Source organism: Asterias rubens, chromosome 5 (genome assembly GCF_902459465.1).
Source record: "Asterias rubens chromosome 5, eAstRub1.3, whole genome shotgun sequence".
NCBI lineage: Eukaryota > Metazoa > Echinodermata > Asteroidea > Forcipulatida > Asteriidae > Asterias > Asterias rubens.
In genome coordinates, this window is record NC_047066.1 from 14,746,599 (window position 1) to 14,772,653 (window position 26,055).

At 39.7% G+C, this 26,055-nt stretch overlaps 2 long non-coding RNA genes across 3 annotated transcripts; both read left to right on the plus strand.

The window, feature by feature from the left end:
• Window positions 1–584: 584 nt before the first annotated feature.
• LOC117289967 lies at window positions 585–17,263 on the plus strand. 2 transcript variants are annotated; one of them, XR_004519011.1, is made up of 5 exons: window positions 585–724; window positions 5,185–5,243; window positions 6,621–6,742; window positions 8,009–8,155; window positions 17,198–17,263. It is a non-coding gene; the product is annotated as an uncharacterized LOC117289967 (long non-coding RNA). The 2 variants fall into 2 exon arrangements; XR_004519010.1 differs by lacking the exon at window positions 17,198–17,263 and having other exon boundaries at window positions 8,009–8,246.
• Window positions 17,264–17,447: 184 nt separating this feature from the next.
• LOC117289969 lies at window positions 17,448–19,647 on the plus strand. The gene is made up of 3 exons (XR_004519012.1): window positions 17,448–17,483; window positions 18,106–18,164; window positions 19,543–19,647. It is a non-coding gene; the product is annotated as an uncharacterized LOC117289969 (long non-coding RNA).
• The last annotated feature ends 6,408 nt before the right edge of the window (window positions 19,648–26,055 follow it).

The window sequence follows — 26,055 nt, forward strand, 5'->3', positions numbered from 1 at the left end:
ACATACTATCTACTCTTGTACAGACCAATTCACAACCTGTAAACTCATGGAAATAATTAATCATCGACATACACAGAACATAATGAAAACACAATAAGAAGAAAGGAGGGTTTGCGATTGCTTTCACAGGGAGTCCACCACTCATGACAATTTTGTGTTGGCGTATGCCATTGAATTGCCACCACTTTGGCAAGAAACCAAACGCTGAACACTGCTGGTATGTGACAGATGGTGACCCTATGGTTCTAATACACACTATTTCCCATTTGTACACAAAATACCAAACCCTCTAAAATAATCCTCGAAGGAGTTCATTCATGAGATCCCAGAACACAATGGAGACACATGAGGAGGGTGTTGGGGGGGGGGGGATACATACATCTCAAACACCAAATGGCTGTGCAGTATGCCAACCTTAACAAAAGAACATTCTTGGTTCGTTATACAAAGAATGGCGAAGTTAATTTACTACAATACTTGTTCATCTTAAATCGTGCTTCAGGTGGGTGAATGCTCTCGAGGTCACTGTATGTATTACGGTCAGCTTCCCAGTTCTTTATGGTACTTTTGATGGTAATCTTTCGTAAAACCTGTACATTTGAGTTACGAGGAAACAAAGACAACATCATGGTCAGAAAGGTAACCCAAGTGGACAGGATTGTGACGGCCGAATGATGTGAAGTCCTTATTTCAATATTCAACTGGATAAATTTTGTTGTCTTTGGTAAGTTTCCTCTGTTCATTTGGACACAGAGCAAGCCCTTGCTTTGGCACACAAGGGACACAGTTTGCTGGGTTCAAGCTCCCTGGTCTCACCCATAGATGCTGGGACGGGCGCAGATGCTGGGTAGGGGCGCACAGATGCTGAAGGGTGCAAGTGCAATACGGCATTATGTTTTTGTACGTGAGGGCATGGCAATTGTCGCATTTAAAACTTGTTGTGCGAGTTAAAATGTCTTCATCCATGATTACACATAGCACACAATTATGTGAGATTCTGTGAAATTTTCGAGGTGGTTCACTGCGTCTGAAAACAACTCGTCCCTGCAATTGTGCCAAATAGCCAAGTTTGCTTTGTTTAGCTGTAAAACCAACATATATCAAAATAGCCCCTTGCCCTACCTCACCAAGCTCCTCAACACCTAAAACCATTTTAATGTCTTGCTAAATTTTCTGGTTTTAAAGGGTTTGGGTACTTTTTGTACACAAAACACAGTGTCCACAGATTTACATTAAACTTTCACCGTTTGAAGATAATGGTAATAGTTGCTGAGATGCTGTAGTTTTTGAGTGAGTAAAACAATGTCATGGAATTACGTTTTTACATGCTAAAATAATGTTCGTCTCATGATCACTGAAAATTATTTTCATGACATTGTTTTACTCGTTTGTCAAAAACTACAACAATTCAGGAGGTAATAACTTCAGGGAAGCTTTCTACTATAATTCTCTTTAAACTGTGTCAGTATAATGTAAATATGTGGACATTGTGTTTTATTGGTCTACAAAAAGTATATAGACCCTTTAAATATATGTAGTCAAACTGTTTGTACATTTCTGCCAGGTTTTTGTTTTTGTGATTTTTTGTATCATATTATTTTCACTTTGTTATAGATAAACAAAGCTGCACAGGAAAGATATGGGGAAACTCGCGCCGATGGGCCATAATCGGCTGTATTTTCGACTAAAAACGAAGCCCTATTATTAAGTTGAATGTTGTGCTGTTGATTTAAATCACTTTTGCTGTTTGACATTTCAAGTATTCTTCTACAAAACGGGTTCTTTTGAGAGTATTGTTAGATTACGTTAGATTATTAGAGCGAGCTCACACGCCGTGGATTTTGTGCTGTGCACGACGTGAAGTCGGGCTGGACCAATGGCCGAGACCGCAATTTTTAAGACGTCCGACTCTAGCTACCCCTTCCAATTTAAAATAAATGAATTTGCAGCTGCTTCAGGTGATTTGTATTTACAATATTAGCAGCAAAATCATTACAACGAGGGCAATTATACCACACTTTCCGTGCATAAACACATGACATCGTGTGAACATTCTCGTGGAATTTCCTAGTTGGGCGACTGTTGGTTTTACCTGTTACTGGCATTTGTTCAGCCATCCGTAAGGTTTCACATGACAAAATCCGGAATATTCTTCGAATTGAGTCTTTATTGAGCCAGAAATTGCAACAGTAATTGTGTCTTCTTGTAGCACGTTTATATGCAGTACGCCGTGTTTGTTGACATTTTACCCACTATGTCACGTGAGGCACGGAGCTCAATCGGTCAATTGATTATGACCATGAAAACACCAGTTTTTAAGAACCAACACAATAGCGCAGTGCGTAAGGTGCTGGGACTGTCTCAGCAACTCGGATCATCCGGTCCGGGTTCGAATACCGTCTGTCTCTAATATAGATTCAAGGCTTTTTGCTGCCACTTCCTCTAGTTTTCGGGCAACCTCGGTAGCCTAGTTGACAATACACTGCTCTTGAACTTCAGGGGTCCCGGGTTCGAATCCCACCCGAGGAACATGATATTTTGTTCACGGGATATTTTTGTTCACGGGACTCGGGAAAGTATCCTGAGTTTACAGTGCTAACACACATCGGTGTATGGGTCAAAAACAAAATTAATTTTCTCTATAATATTTATTTGTATACGTTATTATTGTTGTTATTATTTATCACGCATACTGGTATAACTGGTATGTATCTGGTAATTGTTTTAAACAGTGTTTACATTAATTAACTAGGTCAGACTTGTTCTCTCTAATACGAAGGCGGGTTCACTTTTGTTTGAAAAGGAGGGAGCTACTGCCTTAGTGAAAACACATTGTTTTCGTATCTTGTTGGAAACTCTTGTTTTTTGTGTATAGAATAGTATCCTGTTTAAAGGAACGTTACAGAATTGGTAAGAAACAAAATCGTGAAAATCACAGATTTACATAAAACTTACACGGTCTAATGATAATGATGGTTGAAAGCATCCCTTGAACTATATATGTCTGAAATCTCATATTTGATAATAAATAAATAATTTAACTTTGCGTTTGGAGTTTATCGCTCAGTGGGCGTTTTGTTAATTTTTTTGTTTGCATCAATGTCATGCAAAATGTGTAATCGTTTTTTTACTATTTCTCGTGACCCAGATGGCCGATCAATTTGAAACTTTAACGGATTTGTCAGTTTATGTATATGGTGGACTACATAAAGTGCTTACACTGCCAGCAACTATTTTGATTTTAATTAAGATCAAAAGGGGGCCCTTGATATTAAAAGGAAAAATTTTGTTTTAAAGAAATACAGGATTATTGCTTGTTTGCGGAAAAAATATACTAATTTCTGTCAAAAAACAAGGTTTGATGATGACGAAACACAGTTCATGCGTCATTAATTTATCTTTGATACGAGAAGAAAGCCCTTGAAAATGGCGATCCGATTGTGGTAAAATTGTTAAGATTGAGCATGAAACTGGGATCGAATTAACCCGTTGAAAATGTTTGTTTGTTTTTTTGTCAGACAGCTCTGTGCACAAAACTCCCTTAGGGGAGGCTGTTGAAATCGTGTCTGAGCAACCCCGCTTACTGGAGCTTTTTGTTATCATGAAGTGTATAAGTCGCCCTTTACTTTTGAAAATCGGATGCAGGAACATGCCAGAATTACTCAGCATGGCTGAAATATTTTTTTTTATCGGACCAATTTTTGAATGAATATCATTGTAAACAGCTGGATCGTGATTTTTAACAAAGATTCCTAGTTTTGTTTCTTACCAAATTAATTTGCCTAAAAATTTGCCCACATTTTCCTCCCCCTATTTTTATGCAAAATGGCGGCCATATTGAATTTTGAAATATTTTAAGTGTAAAAAAGTACCAACCTAATTTTATTAGCAAAATTTTGGCAGAGTCGGCTTGTTCTTTGTAGTTATGTCAATGAGAGATTTGTTTACGGTTTCAGGGGGAAAACGGCGGCCATTTTGATTTTGACGTAAAAATGCACTTTCGCCGGGTAAAAACTGTATACACTATCTTGACTGTTGTTCAAAGTGTATAACTGCACATGTTCATGTAAAAATTATGACAAACTGAATAAAACACACCGAAAAGTTAAGGGTGCCACCCACCCCAAAATACACCAAAAATACTTAAAAGTCTTACAGCCTTGAAAGGGTATTAATAGATTCTTGAAATCTTTATTCTCTGCTCAACTGTATATGGGGAGTCCCTGGGCCCGTCGAGTTACTCTCCCTCAAGTAAAAACACCCCTTCACAGGTCTAATTTTAAAAACGTCCGAACATCAACCTTGAAAAATGTCCCTACACCTCTCAGCAAAGAGGACCATTTAGTTCAAGGATTAAGTTATCCAACATACCTCAAGCTGGAAGTCAACAACCCCCAGGTCACAATATTGGGCAACATTTTTGTACATTGAAACACCTTCTGGGGGCTCTCAAATCTGTCTAATATAGAATATTAGGTTGTTAAAATCGTTTCTGAGCAACTCCGCATACTTGAGCTTTTTTGCTATCAAGAAGTGTGCAAGTGGCCTTAAACCTTTACATAAATTGATGCAGGGACATGCTAGGATGACTAAGGTACAAACTGCATCTCTCTAGCATTTTTAGTTTCAGAGTTATTCCAGAGCATTGCTGAAAGTTTTTAATTGTCCGGGCCTATTTTTGAATTACTATTATTTTTGGTTGGATTCCAGACTGCGCCGTGTGTTTGTAAACATTGTAGACACGCACAGTGTACGTCAATTTCTAATGGGTGCCTGCTCACGTGATCCATCGGTACGAGTCTTCCGATGTCTTTACTGTGTAGAATATGGGTTGTTATAATTGTCATTTTTTTGTTTGCATACAGCGCTTATTTAGAAACCTTGTATTAAGCGCAATACAAAATGCATGTTAGTATTATTATTATTCCCTTGAACAAAGCAAAACCGCTCATTTCTGATCGGAGACACCTTTAGAGAGAGGTCAACCATAGGGGGAAATGCTAATTTTATTTTCTAGAATTATTTGTATTGTTGGCAGGGTCTGGGAAGGCTTTGATGACGCTTTTTTGTTTACTTATGCCCTACCCTTGACGGCCCCTGCCAACAAAGAGTTATGTCCGATGATTTGAAATTAAAATAATAAATAAATACTTGACAGATTTCTTTAATATGTTTATTTTGCAGATTGAACGCATGTATTCGGACTACAACAAATTAAAAGCTGCAACAGTTACGAGTTTACGGTAAGTGTTCACTTTGTTAGTAACAAGAGACTGTCTTAAAGGCACTGGACACTATTGGTAAATGTCAAAGACCAGTCTTCTACAAACCTGGGAAAATTTGGGTTCAATTGGTCATCGAAGTTGCAAGAGAATAGTGAAAGAAAAACACACTTGCTGCAAAAGTTTGTTTGCTTTTCAGATGCAAAGACTTCAGCCTGAAGTCTTTTATTATTTTTGTGAGAAATTACCCTTTTCTTTACTTCAGAGGGAGCCATTTCTTACAATGTTTTAAACTATCAAAATCTCTCCAATGCTCGTTACTAAGTAAGTTATTTATGCTAACAATTATTTTGAGTAAATACCAATATTGTTCACACCCTCTAAAACTAACTGTGAACCAAAACGTGAAATATCTGTCATACGTTGGCATCTTTATCACAACTTTCATTGGATTAAAACAGCCATCGAATAAATTATTCGATTTTTACTGTACTCTAATTTCAGAAACGGCAGCATCATTATAGATGCCAACTGGAATTTACTGAGAGGCTAACAATTATTTTGAGTAATTACTAATTGTGTTCAGTGCCTTTAAAGGCAGTGGACACTATTGATAATAACTATTGAAATGTTACTCCGTGGGGACTAGTTGCAAGTCTACTTGTGCTGGCAACAAGGGTTACTGTCTCAATGACGGCGACTGTCACGAGCACAATAATTATATTATTTGCAAGTAAGTGGGATGTTTGTGGTTTTTGTTTTATAAACAGTATTGATGTAGCGCCAACGAATATTCTCAATAAACAAGCCGATAAATATAAACAGTAAACAGAAACAGGAATTTCATTCTACAAGCATGCGCAATGGTAGGTCAAGTCATTCCTCTGAGCTCATCAAGGTAGAACCATTGCCTCATTCAACACACTCTGTTCTAGCAGGTTTATAGGAGACTTTCCAACGCTAGGTGGCAGCAGACATACCGGGTACATTTCCATTGTTTACGTAGTTCTGAACATGCGCATAATTCTGAGAACAATGGATTTACCCGGTAAGTCTGCTGCCCTCTATCGTCCCAGAAAGTCTCCCATTAGGCCTCCAACTTGTGCCCAAACGCCTGGGAGCAAACCTTGGACTTTGGCACTCTATAAATGACTTTTGATTGATTGATTTATTTATTTGATTGATTGCTTACCTTTTTGATTGATTGGTAATCTGTGCAATATTTCTGTCTGAAATTAAGACGTTTTTGAGAAAACTGTATTTGAAAGCCTAAAAAAAACCCCTGCTGATTTCGGTTGTTTCAACCAAACTTAAGGACGCACGATATGGTGGCTATTATACCTTTTCTTAAACTTCGAAGCAAAAGGTTATGTTTTCTGTATTTATTTTCTCTTTCAGAAAACGCTTATAATAATTATTGGTAGTATAGCAGCTGCTGGGATCGCTGTTTTACTTATACTGGTGCTGATTGTTGGGTGTGGTTTCAGTCGTTTCTCTACCATGGGAAAGGAATCCGACAAGTATGTATTTTTTCCTTTTCTTTGTAGCACACCTGATACTGCAAAAACAGGGGTATTAGAATTGGCATCATGTGTTGTTTTGCCACATATAGATACCCAAATAACACCACTGTGTGTGCAGTTAGTGTTAATTTAATATATTTGGTGTACATTAAAGGCAATGGACAATATTGGTAATTGTCGAAGACTAGTCTTCACAGTTGGTGTATCTCAACATATGCAAAACAATAACAAACCTGTGAAAATTTGAGCTCAATCGTCGTCGAAGTTGCGAGATAATAATGAAAGAAAAGACAGTCACCCTTGTCACACCAAGTTGTGTGCTTTCAGATGCTTGATTTCGAGACCTCAAATTCTAAATCTGAGGTCTCGAAATCAAATTCGTGTAAGATTACTTCTTTCTCAAAAACTACGTACAATAATTCAGAGGGAGTCGTTTCTCACAATGTTTTATACTATCAGCCTCTCTACATTACTCGTTACCAAGAAAGGTTTTACGCTAATAATTATTTTGAGTAATTACCAATTATGTCCACTAGCTTTTGGAAGCAATCAACTATAAAAACTAGCCAGCCAAACCACCTAGGCTGTTCCAATGATAAAGAAACAAACTGCATTCAATGTTTTTTGTCTCAGTATATTATTATTAAAGGCAGTGGACACTATTGGTAAGTGTCAAAGACTATCCTTCACGGTTGGTGTATCTCAACATATGCATAAAATAACAAAGCTGTGAAAATCTTGAGCTCAATCGGTCATGGAACTTGCGAGATAATAATGAAAGAAAAAAACACCCTTGTCACACGAAGTTGTGTGCGTTTAGATGGTTGATTTCGAGACCTCAAATTCTAAATCTGAGGTCTCGAAATCAAATTCGTGGAAAATTACTTCTTTCTCGAAAACTATGGCACTTCAGAGGGAGCCGTTTCTCACAATGTTTGATACCATCAACCTTTCCCCATTACTCGTCACCAAGTAAGATTTTATGCTGATAATTATTTTCAGTAATTACCAATAGTGTCCACTGCCTTTAATTGTCATAGTGCTGTAACTCGTTATTTCCCTCACTTTGTAAGCGTTTCACTCACTTTATGAAATAATTAGGTGTACTGACTATAAATCTTCACAGGTATCACTCAGTTGCAAAAGTAAATCTTATTTACAAAAGGAATGCTTTTCAAGCTTTGTAACTTCATGGCGTCAGTGACAATATAAAAAACGTGTAATAATTTGAAATAACTTTTGAAATAATTTTGTGGAAACAAGGTCGTATAGTTGGTTCCTGTTGATAAGAATACCGTGGCGTTGGAGATGCTTGCGAACCACCTTCTGCCGTTGGGGGCGTCGCTTGTCAGACCATGGAATCCTTCCTGCTGTCGAAATACATGAGAAATGGTGTGCCGCCCAAACCAGGTATGTTCGTCTTGTGACTGAAAGAGGGATGGAAGAGTAAACGGGAAAAACGTTATTTTAGGCAATCTTTAGTGAGCTAAAATGTGCTAAAAACTAGGTGTTCAAGTTTGAAAGTTCTTCGGCGGCCATTCATAGGTCATATAGGAATGTTAAACTCAGTATAAGAATTGGACATTAAGTAGCAACAAAACATGTTGTGCCATGTTTTTGCTGATCAACACTCCGAATGGAACGGGGGTCCAGCCTCCGATCGCCCCAAGTAGCACCTTCCGATGAGCCGCATATAGGGCCCGGGGTTGACGCTCCGGACAATGGTATCTCAAACGAGGCGTTCTTGGAGGATGAAGGGGAGATCGTCCCGACCGCTGATGCCGAGAATGGCGAGCCGGACATGGAAGGGAAATCTGGGGTGGCAAAGAAGATAATCAACGTATAAAACATTGTTTGCGATTATTCTTGCCATAATAGCACTTCTTTTTATTAGTCTTCCTTTGAAGATTTGTTTCTCCAGTTACAAGTTTGTTGGGAGAAGGCGTTTACATTTTAATAAAATGTTTGGGTCCATAATAATAATAATAACACCTTCCTATGTATGACTTTATTATAGTCTGTCCTTTAGACTATAGGTCTAGACCTAAGCAGAAACATGGTAACTTTGGCTCTGGTTTCGGTTCCAACTTAAATCTTGTCAGGTCTTTTGAAGCCACTATGCAGACAACGCTGGTTTTAAGAAGCATCTACTGTAAGTCAGAGTCTGCAAAAGCCGTTTTTCGAAAAGACCAGCCGACTGTCGAAAGTAGATTGAGCCCTCTCAATTCTATGGGTGCGTTAGTTTAGCTTCCCTTGGTCGACCCCGGTGTGTGACGGTTTTTTTTTCCAGGACGAACGTGTGCAGATAATTACCCACGTTCGTCCTGGAAAAAAACACCACACACCGGGGTCGACCCAGGGAAGCTAAACGAACGCACCCAATGATTGTAGGCAATAGTATACAGGGTACCCGTCCAAGTGATCTCATTTATGGAAAGCATGACATGCCCCATATAGGGGCAGAGGGTACCCCCCAACCAATCCCCATTGTTCCCGATTTTACCAGCACACTATTGTCCTCTTGTACATAAGTACCCACCCCCCCCCCCCTTGCCAATTCTCTAAAGAATTCCTGATTTTCCAAGCACACATTGAAGGCACGATAAATGGGCATCAATGCTGGAAGTCGCCGTTGACTATAATTATGTACGATTTGTATTAATGTATTATGTGTTATTTTAGTCCTCAACTATTGTAAATTGTTTTTTAGAATTTTAAAGAAGTGAAGAGACACGATGCTGGCTGTCAGTTTTTAGAGTTAACAACAGACCGATTGCGTCACATGACCTACGTGTATAGTGGGTATTGGATGTAAACAAACACGGCGCACTGCAAATTCAGAACTAATTGGGGAGGAAAGTGTGTGTGTCTAAGTGAAAACCAAATCTATAATTGTAGCGCGTCTTGCGAGAGAGATAGATAAAATTTGATTTTCCCAATCTCAGTTTTATTCCCGTCTTCATTGAAACAAATTCTTTAAGTGAATCACAACAAATGTTGGATATCCCAGTTGAGATCAGATACCAGTCCTACTAGTATGCGTGATAAATAATAACACCATACAATGATAAATATATAATGAATAGGGTAATAATAAATAATAAATATATATATAAATATATAAAGAAAATTAAATTTGTTTTTTACCCATACACCGATGTGTGTTAGAACTGTTTACTCAGTACTTTCCCGAGTCCTGTGCAAAAAAATATAACTCGAGAGGGATTCGAACCCAGGACCCTTGCTATTCTAGAGCAGTGTCTTACCAACTAGACTACCGAGGGTGCCCGAACTAAGTCAAGAAATTTAGTAATACAAATTATTTAATCTGGTGGAAAAATATAAAAGGTTACGCTCCGGAAGTGTCAGGCATTCAGGCGCCGGTTCAGTTAATGGCACACACTGGCCCCTCCCCATTGCCATATAGGACCCTTCAGGACTTGCATCCGACCCAGAGCACATCCCCCCCTGCCTCGAACCCTAGCCACTACGCGGGCCCTGTCCCTTTAGGGGAGAAAGCAAGGCAGATCCCAATCACACTGTCCCATCAGGGGCAGCAAAAAGCCTTGAATCTATATTAGAGACAGACGGTATTCGAACCCGGACCGGATGATCCGAGTTGCTGAAACAGTCCCAGCACCTCACGCACTGCGCTACAGTGTTGGTGCTTAAAAACTGATGTTTTCATGGTCATAATCAATAGACCGATTGCGCTCAGTGCCTCACGTGACAATAGTGGGTAAAATGTAAACAAACACGGCGTATACTGCATATAAACGTGCTATAAGAAGACACGATTACTGTTGCCATTTTTGGCTCAATAGAGACTCAATTCTTGAAATCACTGAAGTATATTCCGGAGTTTGTCATATGAGACCTTACCAATGGCTAAACAATGCCATTGAGGGTAAACAAAGTTCAACCAAATAGGAAATTCCAAGAGAATCTTCACACGATGTCATGTGTTTGTGCACGGAAAGTGTGGTTTTACATGCCCTCATTCTAATGATTTTCCTGCCAATATTTTCAACCAAAAAATATAACTATGAAGCTGCAAATCCCTTTATTTTCACCCTCAAATATTATTTGATTGGAAGGGGTAGCTGTCAGCTATGAGTCGGGCAACTTCGCGATCTCCCTTATCACAGCCCAACTTCACGCCGTGCACAACGCGAAATCCACTGCGCGTGAGGAGCTTGCTCAAACCCCAGTAATTTACGTAGTCTAACCCTACTCTCAAAATAAACCTCTTTTGTAGTAGAATACTGGAAACATCAAACAGCAAATGTGATTTAAATCAATGTCACAATATTCAACTTTATAAAAAGGGCTCCGTTTTTAGTCAAAAGTGTTATTTATTGAAAATACAGCCAATTGTGATCCATCGGTACGAGTCTTCACATGTCTTTACTGTGTAGATGTGTTTTTCTATACCCACTATAGGGCACGTGATCACATGTAAACATTGGTAGCGCAATCGGTCTGTCTCTTAGAGCCCATGTCATAGGCATACACTACCGCCATCTTGGGAAACTGAGGAGGCCTAGAGTTAAACACAAACATTCAACCTGCCAATCTGGACGCCATGTAGAAGTTTTCATTAAATATAAATATGCCAGGTTGTGTACCGGCCACATTGCTTCAAAATGGTGGATCGGGCAGTTCTGATCATGCGCATCGGGACATGCATAATTTTATGGGCTATTCCATCTCACTGCCGTACCGAAGAAAAGTTTACCCTCTCGGATACGGGTTAGGTCAACTGGGACCCGGAATCCGGGTCAAATCTGACCTTTTGTTTTGTATTTGAGCTGCTAAAGCAGTATGTCAATTTGTGCATTGCCTTGCCGGCTGAACTTTTAAAGTTACATTCACCTCGTCATAGGCCGTGTCCGAATCAGCCAACGCGGCTCCCCCTTTGATTTGATCTTCAATTATGTCCATAACAACACCTTAGACACAGACGGAATCAACAAAGCTTAAAGGCATGGACACTATTGGTAATTGTCAAAGACCATTCTTTTCACTTGCTGTATTGCATAAAATAACAAACCTGTGCAAATTTGAGCACACTCGGTCATCGAAGTTGTGAGATAATAATGAAAGACAAACACCCTCGTCGCACAAAGTTGTGTGCTTTCAGATGCTTGATTTCGAGACCTCAAATTCTAAATCAAGTGGAAATACCATTTACTTCTTTCTCGAAAACTACGTCACTTCAGAGGGAGCCGTTTCTCACAATGTTTTATACTATTAACCTCTCCCCATTACTCGTTACCAAGAAGGTTTTTTGCTAATAATTATTTTGAGTAATTACCAATAGTGTCCAACCTCGGCTAAACACTCATGGATATGATTTTTCCAGAAGTTGAGATTATGTGTATAAATTTATTTTAACGATTTTCGCCTTAAAGGAACACGTTGCCTTGGATCGGACGAGTTGGTCTACAAAAAGCGTGTGTAACCGTTTGTTATGAAATGCATATGGTTGGAAAGATGTTTTAAAAGTAGAATACACTGATCCACACAAGTTTGCCTCGAAATTGCGTGGTTTTCCTTTTACTGTGCGAACTAACACGGTCGGCCATAAATGGCCGACCGTGTTAGACGACGAGGTAAAAGGAAAACCGTGCAAATTCGAGGCATGTTTGTGTGGATCATTGTATTCTACTTTTACAACATCTTTCTACCCATATGCATTTTATAACAAACGGTTACAATCGCTTTTCAAAGACCAACTCGACCGATCCAAGGCAACGTGTTCCTTTAAGTCGATTTGTAAACAATACTGAATTTACAATTGATGTTTTTTTTTTATAACTGGAGAATATAATGTTGATAACTTATTACCATTGTCTGTTTAGCTGATATAAAAAGCTATTTATAAATACCTCAGACAGTTTCGCTATTCCTATTGGAGGAGAGCGCGTCACGTGGGTGTGTATAAACCTTTGTTTATAACCAGTAAAAAGTTAAAATTACATCTGTGCTTAAGACAGTTTCTTCATTCCTATCGGCCGAGAGCAACCGGGACAGTTGCCCACTATTCCCTTAGTTATAATGTTCATAAATACGCCTGGCAGTTTCGCTATTCCTATTGGTGGAGAGCAAGTTACGTGGGGTGTTTAAACGGTTGATATGACCATCTGGGGCTGGTTATAACCGGTTGTTTTCGGATAGCATTTGTGCGGGTTAGCCCACAACCTCGTTCCCAGTGTTGATCGATCTCGCCGTGCCATTTTAGCCCACGGATACGAGGACGCAACAGTTGCTTTTGAAATCGTAAAGAACCACATACACGTGTAAAATTAACTACCAAACGTAATTGTTTTAAGTAAGATCTTGTAGTCAGTGTAAAGTTTAATGAGTATAGCATGCATGCGATTTATTAGCCAACCGTATAGCAAGTGATAAAATATTCTGAGAGAGAAAAATAATTATAGTTAAGTAAGTTTGCTTGTTACGTTACGTTTTATTTTCAATGACACACGTGTACAGAGCTTCCCCCTACTAATGTGTGGACATGAATACTATCCTCAGTCGTAAATTCATGAAGCGTCAGACTTGTTTCTTCTTCTCACTCAGCGATGTTGTTATCACTGTGTTCAAGCGAATTGTGCGGAGGTGTCTTCCGCAGCGTAGTTATAGCTGTGTCTCAAGCAAGATGATGGAAATTGTGGATGCGAATTGTGCGGATGTGCCCCCCAGCAGCGTAGTTATAGCTGTGTCTCAAGCAAGATGATGGAAATTGTGGATGCGAATTGTGCGGAGGTGCCTTCCAGCAGCGTAGTTATAGCTGTGTCTCAAGCAAGATGATGGAAATTGTGGATGCGAATTGTGCGGAGGTGCCTTCCAGCAGCGTAGTTATAGCCGTGTCTCAAGCAAGATGATGGAAATTGTGGATGCGAAGTGTGCGGAGGTGCCTTCCGCCCCGCGGCCGTGCGTCTGCAAGGGTTCGTTGGAAAATACCTTAAAACCTATGGGAAACGTTTAAAGGTACACCAAGGAGGGCCAGACCAGGGCAACAGAGACATTGACCTCCATGGCATCTATGTAATTCCAGGCTTGTGTGTAAAAACCATTCACTGGTGATTATATCTTATGTATAACCTAAGTTCAGTGTTAATTTTGTGACTTTATCAAGTTGTATTTGAAAACTTAATATTGTACAGTATGCTGTTAAATACTCTAACAATCTGCTTGTAGCTATTATTATTTTAAATAAAGAACTCACGTCACGTTGTGTGATTTGGAATAATGATATCCTTAAAGTGAGTATGTTTATGTTAGTTTATTGTTTGAAATCAATCTGTTTGCTCTTTACATAAAACTCCTGTTTATCACATATCGGCCAAACATAAGCCAGGACCCAAACGAAGAGCTACTTAAAGGTAGTGGACACGATTGGTTATTACTCAAAATAATTATTAGCATAAAACCTTATATACTTGAAACTGAGTAATGGGGAGAGGTTGATAGTATAAAACATTATGAGAAACGGCTCCCTCTAAAGTAACCTAGTTTTTGAGAGAGAAGTAATTTTCTCTCGAGTAGATCGACACCAAGAGTATTTGCTCCACATATTTTTTTCCAAAAAAAATTAAAGGGATTCTTTGTGTTTTTCTTGAATCAAATCTCAAGTAATGGGGTTAGGTTGATAGTATAAGGCCGTGTCCGAAACGACGACTTCGGCTACAGCTACGTCTAGATCAGCGCGTCTACCAGTGTTGAAGAATAGGCAGACGCGCGCGATCTAGCCGTAGCTGTAGCCGAAGTCGCCGTTTCGGACACGGCCTATAACAGTGTGAGAAACGGCTCCCGCTGAAGTGGAGTACTTTTCGAAATAGAAGCAATTTTCCACGAGTTTGATTTCGAGACCTCGGATTTTCTCGAAATCACGCATCAGAAAGCACACAACTTCGTGTGACAAGGGTGTTTTTTTGTCATTATTATCTCGCAACTTCGATGACCGATTGAGCTCAAATTTTCACAGGTTTGTTATTTCATGCAGATGTTGAGATACAGCAAGTGAGAAGACTGGTCTTTGACAATTACCAATAGTGTACACTGTCTTTAACCAGCACAACAACTGCTTATCCAACTTTTACATCAGGGATAATGAATATTTATTTTGGTAACCATACCGATGTATGTTAGCAATGTATAGGCCTATACTCCCCGAGGTCCGTGAAAAAGCCTCAGGGAGCCATTTTGTCAGCCACTTTCTTGATGGTGAATCTGTAGACTCGGATTGTTGTGTTCTGTTCGAGTTTATTTTAGTTCTACTCAGGTCTCAGACATGTAATTTTCCGTAGCCATCTCCCGTAAGTAACCTTATTCTGTTTACATTATGTGTTATTTCTAGCATTTACTTCCATTATGTATAAATATTCTCTATTTAATCGGGGGAGAGTACAAGGGGCGGTTGTCAAAAATGGTCGGCCGTCTGTGTCTCTCCGCATTCGGCATACTCGAGGGTGCCAACTTCATCGGTAGGCCTACATCGATCACCTCTCGTTATCAGGCCGCGTTCGTGCGAACTGCGAACTGCGAACTGCATCTGTTGACTGACGAATCCCGAAAGAGGAGATGTTATCTCCGCCGATAAGTGTGTTTGTTGTATTGTATAATCATTATTGCTTCATGGTATTATCCCAAGGTATTTCTATTATTGTTTCGCCCGCCTTCCCCTTCATTTATTTCAACCACTGCATTCCTGGTATTTACTTTGTATTGCTTTGGAATGTTTAGTATGCCCGGGTACCAACGTAGTGGGTGTTGGCTGCGTATTTTATGCTTGCAGCGAACACAAGCTCATTTCTGTTCCTGATTCCGTTGTGTTCTGTTCCTGATTCCGTTGTGTTCTGATCGAGTTTATTTTAGTTCTACTCAGGTCTCAGACATGTAATTTTCCGTAGCCATCTCCCGTAAGTAACTTTATTCTGTTTACATATGTGTTATTTCTAGCATTTACTTCCATTATGTATAAATATTCTCTATTTAAACCTTCACAGACAAAACTTTCCTTGATACACGCACGCGGGGCCTGCATGCGATTGAGGGCGCAATTTATATTTTGCGAATTTACTGTTCGTGGTGTGCAAATATTATAGAGCGCCGTAGGCGCAAGATGCGGAACTCGGGCTGAAATGTGAAATCCCACTGGACGCCATTTCGGCATGTAACTCTTTTGATACAACAATAGATTAGTGCAGATTAGTGCAGACAATGACCGTTTCTATCAATGGAAAACAAAACATTCACTTGCTGAAATGGCGCCCATGCGTATTTCACGTTCCAACAATAGATAAAGCTTCAGTTCCGCATCTTGCGCCTTCGGCGCTCTATAATTTTTGGTGGTGTGCCAGTGAGCGAGCCTCCATGGTAAACAAGAGAGAAAATAGTCAGGTGCCATAGGGACTCATTGGTCACGTAGTAGAATGCTTTTTTGAGCGCATCTGGCTCAGCGGTACTTAAAGGGTTAATATTGATCATACGATTCGGAATTGAATGTACAGACACAGATATCCATACAAATCACTCTAAAAACTCCTGGTCCGACTTGACCCGGATTCTGTTTCAAAATTATTCAGAAATGGGTCAAACTGACACATATTACAATTATAAATCTCTTTGTAACCAGTTTCAGGGTCAGCCTGACACAGAAAACAGTCAGCCTGACCCAGAAATTTGTCTGGTCCTAATGGATCTAGAGCAGCCACATGTTATTGCATTTTCGGGATTTACGCGATTCGTCCTGCACAGTTTTAATCCGCGTTCGATCACTTATGTTGTGCCGTATATTTTTATTAAGCTGTTTTATAGAGGTGGGTTGTAACGGCCCCTTTAAAATTCTTACTGTCCGTGATGAATATGTTGTCTGTGGTGGTAATGTTTTTCAGTCTCCAATAATTGTTTTGGGTATCCGTGTCACATTGTTAGTCAATAATAATGGAAATGAAGTCCCTCATGGTCTCAACGAGAGCCATCCTATCGTCAGCAGTGAAATTATCACTGCGTTTGCCTTTTATCAGCCATGGCTGTAGAGTATCGAAGTAACGACCTGCTGAATATTTCTCTATACTGAGGCGTATCATACATGTTCATCATGTTGCGCAATCCTCTATCTACATTACATGTATTTAACAATAGGGACCACTGTCAATAAGTTTAGACTATCCTATGTTAAACATGTAATAAGCAACTATTTGAGATATTTCGTAAGACATGTTTAATTCAGGTGTTAAGGAAGGTGTAACTTGGATTTATCCATGTCTATTTACTACACAGAGTATAAAGATAAACGGCTTTCGTAGTTACAGTCCATAATGTTTGTAAACGCCCTCATGCGCGGAAAAAAAACCAGGGCATTACATTTCGAAGTTGAAGAAAGACGGTTTTGCACGCATTTGTTTTTTTGTTAATCTGTTTTTTTTCCTTCTCCTTTTTCAGAGATTCCGGGGTCGACGATGGACATTCAGTTTTCAATCACCAACATGAAAATGAGTGATATTCAGGAGTAGACTTGTGGACAAGTCGTTAAATCGGCCCCACGCGCTGAGATAGTGGTCTCGCGAGTTAATGAGGAGTCGAAATCGGGGAGCCATCAGTTCGCGCGAGAGCAGTGATCTCGCGAGACCACTATCTCAGCGCGTGGGGCAGATTTAACGACTTGTCCACAAGTCTAATTCAGGAGCAGAGTGATGAACAGCTGCTGAGGGATCAGCTTGTTGTTGAGGTCAAGACAACCATGTTCTTTTGTCTGTTATTTTTCATATTTATAATCTTTTCCCTTGATTCGAAATATTTTTCATATTTTCCCTTGATTCGAATTTACTGTTGTATTTTACTCTGTCTTTCACAGTAAGAAGATTATTTTGTTTTGTTTTTTTCATTATTGACGGTTGTTTTTAAACGCCTTACAGGTCGATGAAATGGAAATGAGAAAATGAAACGTATGATGTTTTCATGAAACCCCAGAATATGGGTTGTTTTAATTGTATTTTTTTTTGTTTTCATACACTGTTCAGCGCTTATATAGAAACCTGGTATTAAGCTCTATAGAAAATGCATGTTAATATTATTATTATTTCCTTGAACAAAGCAAAACTGCTCATTTCTGATCGGAGACACCTTTAGAGAGAGGTCAATCATAGGGGGAAATGCTACTTTTATTTTTTAGAATTATTTGTATGTATGCCATTTGTTGGCGGGGTCTGGGAAGGCTTTGATGACGGTTTTTTGTTTGCTTACGCCCTACCCTTGACGGCCCCTGCCAAGAAAGAGTTATGTCCGATGATTTGAAATTAAAATAATAAATAGATACTTGACAGATTTTTCTTAATCTGTTTATTTTGCAGATTGAACGCATGTATTCGGACTACAACAAATTAAAAGCTGCAACAGTTACGAGTTTACGGTAAGTGTTCACTTTGTTAGTAACAAGAGACTGACTTAAAGGCACTGGACACTATTGGTAAATGTCAAAGACCAGTCTTCTACAAACCTGGGAAAATTTGGGTTCAATTGGTCATCGAAGTTGCAAGAGAATAGTGAAAGAAAAACACACTTGCTGCAAAAGTTTGTTTGCTTTTCAGATGCAAAGACTTCAGCCTGATGTCTTTTATTATTTTTGTGAGAAATTACCCTTTTCTTTACTTCAGAGGGAGCCATTTCTTACAATGTTTTAAACTATCAAAATCTCTCCAATGCTCGTGACTAAGTAAGTTATTTATGCTAACAATTATTTTGAGTAAATACCAATATTGTTCAGACCCTCTAAAACTAACTGTGAACCAAAACGTGAAATATCTGTCATACGTTGGCATCTTTATCACAACTTTCATTGGATTAAAACAGCCATCGAATAAATTATTCGATTTTTACTGTACTCTAATTTCAGTAAACGGCAGCATCATTATAGATGCCAACTGGAATTTACTGAGAGGCTAACAATTATTTTGAGTAATTACTAATTGTGTTCAGTGCCTTTAAAGGCAGTGGACACTATTGATAATAACTATTGAAATGTTACTCCGTGGGGACTAGTTGCAAGTCTACTTGTGCTGGCAACAAGGGTTACTGTCTCAATGACGGTGACTGTCACGAGAACAATAATTATATTATTTGCAAGTAAGTGGGATGTTTGTGGTTTTTGTTTTATAAACAGTATTGATGTAGCGCCAACGAATATTCTCAATAAACAAGCCGATAAATATAAACAGTAAACAGAAACAGGAATTTCATTCTACAAGCATGCGCAATGGTAGGTCAAGTCATTCCTCTGAGCTCATCAAGGTAGAACCATTACCTCATTCAACACACTCTGTTCTAGCAGGTTTATAGGAGACTTTCCAACGCTAGGTGGCAGCAGACATACCGGGTAAATTTCCATTGTTTACGTAGTTCTGAACATGCGCATAATTCTGAGAACAATGGATTTACCCGGTAAGTCTGCTGCCCTCTATCGTCCCAGAAAGTCTCCCATTAGGCCTTTAACTTGTGCCCAAACGCCTGGGAGCAAACCTTTGACTTTGGCACTCTATAAATGACTTTTGATTGGTTGATGTATTTATTTGATTGATTGCTTACCTTTTCGATTGATTGGTAATCTGTGCAATATTTCTGTCTGAAATTAAGACGTTTTTGAGAAAACTGTATTTGAAAGCCTAAAAAAAAACCCTGCTGATTTCGGTTGTTTCAACCAAACTTAAGGACGCACGATATGGTGGCTATTATACCTTTTCTTAAACTTCGAAGCAAAAGGTTATGTTTTCTGTATTTATTTTCTCTTTCAGAAAACGCTTATAATAATTATTGGTATTATAGCAGCTGCTGGGATCGCTGTTTTACTTCTACTGGTGCTGATTGTTGGGTGTGGTTTTAGTCGTTTCTCTACCATGGGAAAGGAATCCGACAAGTATGTATTTTTGTCCTTTTCTTTGTAGCACACCTAATACTGCAAAAACAGGGGTATTAGAATTGGCACCATGTGTTTTTGTGCCACATATAGATACCCAAATAACACCACTGTGTGTGCAGTTAGTGTTAATTTAATATATTTGGTGTACATTAAAGGCAATGGACAATATTGGTAATTGTCGAAGACTAGTCTTCACAGTTGGTGTATCTCAACATATGCAAAACAATAACAAACCTGTGAAAATTTGAGCTCAATCGTCGTCGAAGTTGCGAGATAATAATGAAAGAAAAAACAGTCACCCTTGTCACACCAAGTTGTGTGCTTTCAGATGCTTGATTTCGAGACCTCAAATACTAAATCTGATGTCTCGAAATCAAATTCGTGTAAGATTACTTCTTTCTCAAAAACTACGTACAATAATTCAGAGGGAGCCGTTTCTCTCAATGTTTGATACCATCAACCTTTCCCCATTACTCGTCACCAAGTAAGGTTTTATGCTGATAATTATTTTCAGTAATTACCAATAGTGTCCACTGCCTTTAATTGTCATAGTGCTGTAACTCGTTATTTCACTCACTTTGTATGCGTTTCACTCACTTTATGAAATAATTAGGTGTACTGACTATAAATCTTCACAGGTATCACTCAGTTGCAAAAGTAAATCTTATTTACAAAAGGAATGCTTTTCAAGCTTTGTAACTTCATGGCGTCAGTGACAATATAAAAAATGTGTAATAATTTGAAATAACTTTTGAAATAATTTTGTGGAAACAAGGTCGTATACATGTAGTTGGTTCCTGTTGATAAGAATACCGTGGCGTTGGAGATGCTTGACGAACCACCTTCTGCCGTTGGGGGCGTCGCTTGTCAGACCATGGAATCCTTCCTGCTGTCGAAATACATGAGAAATGGTGTGCCGCCCAAACCAGGTATGTTCGTCTTGTGACTGAAAGAGGGATGGAAGAGTAAACGGGAAAAACGTTATTTTAGGCAATCTTTAGTGAGCAAAAATGTGCTAAAAACTAGGTGTTCAAGTTTGAAAGTTCTTCGGCGGCCATTCGTAGGTCATATAGGAATGTTAAACTCAGTATGAGAATTGGACATTAAGTAGCAACAAAACATGTTGTGCCATGTTTTTGCTGATCAACACCCCGAATGGAACGGGGGTCCAGCCTCCGATCGCCCCGGTAGTAGCACCTTCCGATAAGCCGCAAGAGCCCGGGGTTGACGCTCCGGACAATGGTATCTCAAACGAGGCGTTCTTGGAGGATGAAGGGGAGATCGTCCCGACCGCTGATGCCGAGAATGTCGAGCCGGACATGGAAGGGAAATCTGGGGTGGCAAAGAAGATAATCAACGTATAAAACATTGTTTGCGATTATTCTTGCCATAATAGCACTTCTTTTTATTAGTCTTCCTTTGAAGATTTGTTTCTCCAGTTACAAGTTTGTTGGGAGAAGGCGTTTACATTTTAATAAAATGTTTGGGTCCATAATAATAATAATAATAACACCTTCCTATGTATGACTTTATTATAGTCTGTCCTTAAGATTATAGGTCTAGACCTAAGCAGAAACATGGTAACTTTGGCTCTGGTTTCGGTTCCAACTTAAATCTTGTCAGGTCTTTTGAAGCCACTATGCAGACAACGCTGGTTTTAAGAAGCATCTACTGTAAGTCAGAGTCTGCAAAAGCCGTTTTTCGAAAAGACCAGCCGACTGTCGAAAGTAGATTGAGCCCTCTCAATTCTATGGGTGCGTTAGTTTAGCTTCCCTTGGTCGACCCCGGTGTGTGACGGGTTTTTTTCCAGGACGAACGTGTGCAGATAATTACCCACGTTCGTCCTGGAAAAAAACACCACACACCGGGGTCGACCCAGGGAAGCTAAACGAACGCACCCAATGATTGTAGGCAATAGTATACAGGGTACCCGTCCAAGTGATCTCATTTATGGAAAGCATGACATGCCCCATATAGGGGCAGAGGGTACCCCCCCCAACCAATCCCCATTGTTCCCGATTTTACCAGCACACTATTGTCCTCTTGTACATAAGTACCCACCCCCCTTGCCAATTCTCTAAAGAATTCCTGATTTTCCAAGCACACATTGAAGGCACGATAAATGGGCATCAATGCTGGAAGTCGCCGTTGACTATAATAATGTACGATTTGTATTAATGTATTATGTGTTATTTTAGTCCTCAACTATTGTAAACTGTTTTTTAGAATTTTAAAGAAGTGAAGAGACACGATGCTGGCTGTCAGTTTTTAGAGTTAACAACAGACCGATTGCGTCACATGACCTACGTGTATAGTGGGTATTGGATGTAAACAAACACGGCGCACTGCAAATTCCGAACTAATTGGGGAGGGAAGTGTGTGTGTCTAAGTGAAAACCACATCTATAATTGTAGCGCGTCTTGCGAGAGAGATAGATAAAATTTGATTTTCCCAATCTCAGTTTTATTCCCGTCTTCATTGAAACAAATTCTTTAAGTGAATCACAACAAATGTTGGAACACCCAGTTGAGATCAGATACCAGTCCTACTAGGATGCGTGATAAATAATAACACCATACAATGATAAATATATAATGAATAGGGTAATAATAAATAATAAATATATATATAAATATATAAAGACAATTAAATTTGGTTTTTACCCATACACCGATGTGTGTTAGCACTGTTTACTCAGTACTTTCCCGAGTCCTGTGCGAAAAAAATATAACTCGGGAGGGATTCGAACCCAGGACCCTTGCTATTCTAGAGCAGTGTCTTACCAACTAGACTACCGAGGGTGCCCGAACTAAGTCAAGAAATTTAGTAATACAAATTATTTAATCTGGTGGAAAAATATAAAAGGTTACGCTCCGGAAGTGTCAGGCATTCAGGCGCCGGTTCAGTTAATGGCACACACTGGCCCCTCCCCATTGCCATATAGGACCCTTCAGGACTTGCATCCGACCCAGAGCACATCCCCCCCTGCCTCGAACCCTAGCCACTACGCGGGCCCTGTCCCTTTAGGGGAGAAAGCAAGGCAGATCCCAATCACACTGTCCCATCAGGGGCAGCAAAAAGCCTTGAATCTATATTAGAGACAGACGGTATTCGAACCCGGACCGGATGATCCGAGTTGCTGAAACAGTCCCAGCACCTTTACGCACTGCGCTACAGTGTTGGTGCTTAAAAACTGATGTTTTCATGGTCATAATCAATAGACCGATTGCGCTCAGTGCCTCACGTGACAATAGTGGGTAAAATGTAAACAAACACGGCGTACTGCATATAAACGTGCTATAAGAAGACACGATTACTGTTGCCATTTTTGGCTCAATAGAGACTCAATTCTTGAAATCACTGAAGTATATTCCGGAGTATGTCATATGAGACCTTACCAATGGCTAAACAATGCCATTGAGGGTAAACAAAGTTCCACCAAATAGGAAACTCCAAGAGAATCTTCACACGATGTCATGTGTTTGTGCACGGAAAGTGTGGTTTTACATGCCCTCATTCTAATGATTTTCCTGCCAATATTTTCAACAAAAAAATATAACTATGAAGCTGCAAATCCCTTTATTTTCACCCTAAAATATTATTTGATTGGAAGGGGGGTAGCTGTCAGCTATGAGTCGGACAACTTCGCGATCTCCCTTATCACAGCCCAACTTCACGCCGTGCACAACGCAAAATCCACTGCGCGTGAGGAGCTTGCTCAAACCCCAGTAATTTACGTAGTCTAACCCTACTCTCAAAATAAACCTCTTTTGTAGTAGAATACTGGAAACATCAAACAGCAAATGTGAGTTAAATCAATGTCACAATATTCAACTTTATAAAAAGGGCTCCGTTTTTAGTCAAAAGTGTTATTTATTGAAAATACAGCCAATTGTGATCCATCGGTACGAGTCTTCACATGTTTTTACTGTGTAGCTGTGTTTTTCTATACCCACTATAGGGCACGTGATCACATGTAAACATTGGTAGCGCAATCGGTCTGTCTCTTAGAGCCCATGTCATAGGCATACACTACCGCCATCTTGGGAAACTGAGGAGGCCTAGAGTTAAACACAAACATTCAACCTGCCAATCTGGACGCCATGTAGAAGTTTTCATTAAATATAAATATGCCAGGTTGTGTACCGGCCACATTGCTTCAAAATGGTGGTTCGGGCGCTTCTGATCATGCGCATCGGGACATGCATAATTTTATGGGCTATTCCATCTCACTGCCGTACCGAAGAAAAGTTTACCCTCTCGGATATGGGTTAGGTCAACTGGGACCCGGAATCCGGGTCAAATCTGACCTTTTGTTTTGTATTTGAGCTGCTAAAGTAGTATGTCAATTTGTGCATTGCCTTGCCGGCTGAACTTTTAAAGTTACATTCACCTCGTCATAGGCCGTGTCCGAATCAGCCAACGCGGCTCCCCCTTTGATTTGATCTTCAATTATGTCCATAACAACACCTTAGAAACAGACGGCATCAACAAAGCTTAAAGGCATGGACACTATTGGTAATTGTCAAAGACCATTTGTTTCACTTGCTGTATTGCATAAAATAACAAACCTGTGCAAATTTGAGCACACTCGGTCATCGAAGTTGTGAGATAATAATGAAAGAAAAACACCCTCGTCGCACAAAGTTGTGTGCTTTCAGATGCTTGATTTCGAGACCTCAAATTCTAAATCAAGTGGAAGTACCCATTACTTCATTCTCGAAAACTACGTCACTTCAGAGGGAGCCGTTTCTCACAATGTTTTATACTATCAACAGCTCCCCATTACTCGTTACCAAGAAGGTTTTATGCTAAATATTTTTTTGAGTAATTACCAATAGTGTCCACTGCCTTTAAGTCCAACCTCGGCTAAACACTCATGGATATGATTTTTCCAGAAGTTGAGATTATGTGTATACATTTATTTTAACGATTTTCGCCTTAAAGGAACACGTTGCCTTGGATCGGACGAGTTGGTCTACAAAAAGCGTGTGTAACCGTTTGTTATGAAATGCATATGGTTGGAAAGATGTTTTAAAAGTAGAATACACTGATCCACACAAGTTTGCCTCGAAATTGCGTGGTTTTCATTTTACTGTGCGAACTAACACGGTCGGCCATAAATGGCCGACCGTGTTAGGCGACGAGGTAAAAGGAAAACCGTGCAATTTCGAGGCATGTTTGTGTGGATCATTGTGTTCTACTTTTACACCATCTTTCTACCTATAATGCATTTTATAACAAACGGTTACAATCGTTTTCAAACCAAATCGACCGATCCAAGGCAACGTGTTCCTTTAAGTCGATTTGTAAACAATACTGAATTTACAATTGATGTTTTTTTTATAACTGTAGAATATAATGTTTATAACTTATTACCATTTTCTGTTTAGCTGATATAAAAAGCTATTTATAAATACCCCAGACAGTTTCGCTATTCCACAATGCAGAACACGCCTCCGAACAATGCGCATATTTTTGGGTGTATGTATAAGACCAAACATGTAAAAAAGAGAGTTGACAACATAGAGTTTATAACTCATAGAGTTTAACTCTATGGTGTCAACTCTCTTTTGTGCATGTTTGTTCTTATAGACGATGTGACCTCTGACGTCACACGAAAACCATAACATGATTCGCGCGCATACCGTACCGCCGGGCAAAACCTTTATGTTTTGGCAGCCAGCTAGAAAGTAAACGCAATCTTACTATGACTACGCAACTCAGTGCCCGGCGAAACATGACGTAATAGTGTTTTGTCAACAGAGGGCGGTTTGAATGTAAACATAGGTCACATCGTCTATATACACCCAAAATGACACCCAGGATAGGCACATGTGTACGCTGTGCGTATTGCAAGGGGTCTTAAGAGTTTCCTCATACATTGACCGAGCGTCAAGTTCTAGTAATACTGGTCCATTCATCAGTAGTTTCGCGAGAATACCGCGGGAATCGCAGGGAGAGTCGGAACGCTATCACACACAATTAACGACTTGTCCACAAGTCTAACGGTAGGCCCTACTGAGCTGAAAAAAATATCACCGGTAGCTACTGGAAACGCCCTAACCCCATTATTAATGGATAATCGCATTGTGAGAAATACCTAGACTTGTGGACAAGTCGTTAAAATTGACGTCTGTCGCGGTGGGCGTTCCAACTATTATTCCGAATCTTCCCGCGATTCCTGCGGTATCCTCGAGACTACTGCTCCAACGACTACGGTCCCATTAAGCGTGGGGGGGGAGTTAGTAATCGGCAACCAACAGTTCGCGCGATCGCAGTGATTTCGCGAGAGCATTACCGCGGCAGACCATTGACGACTTGTCCACAAGTCTAAAAAACACCAAGTGGCGGAAGTCGGAACAATAATTTGTGACGTTATTGCAAT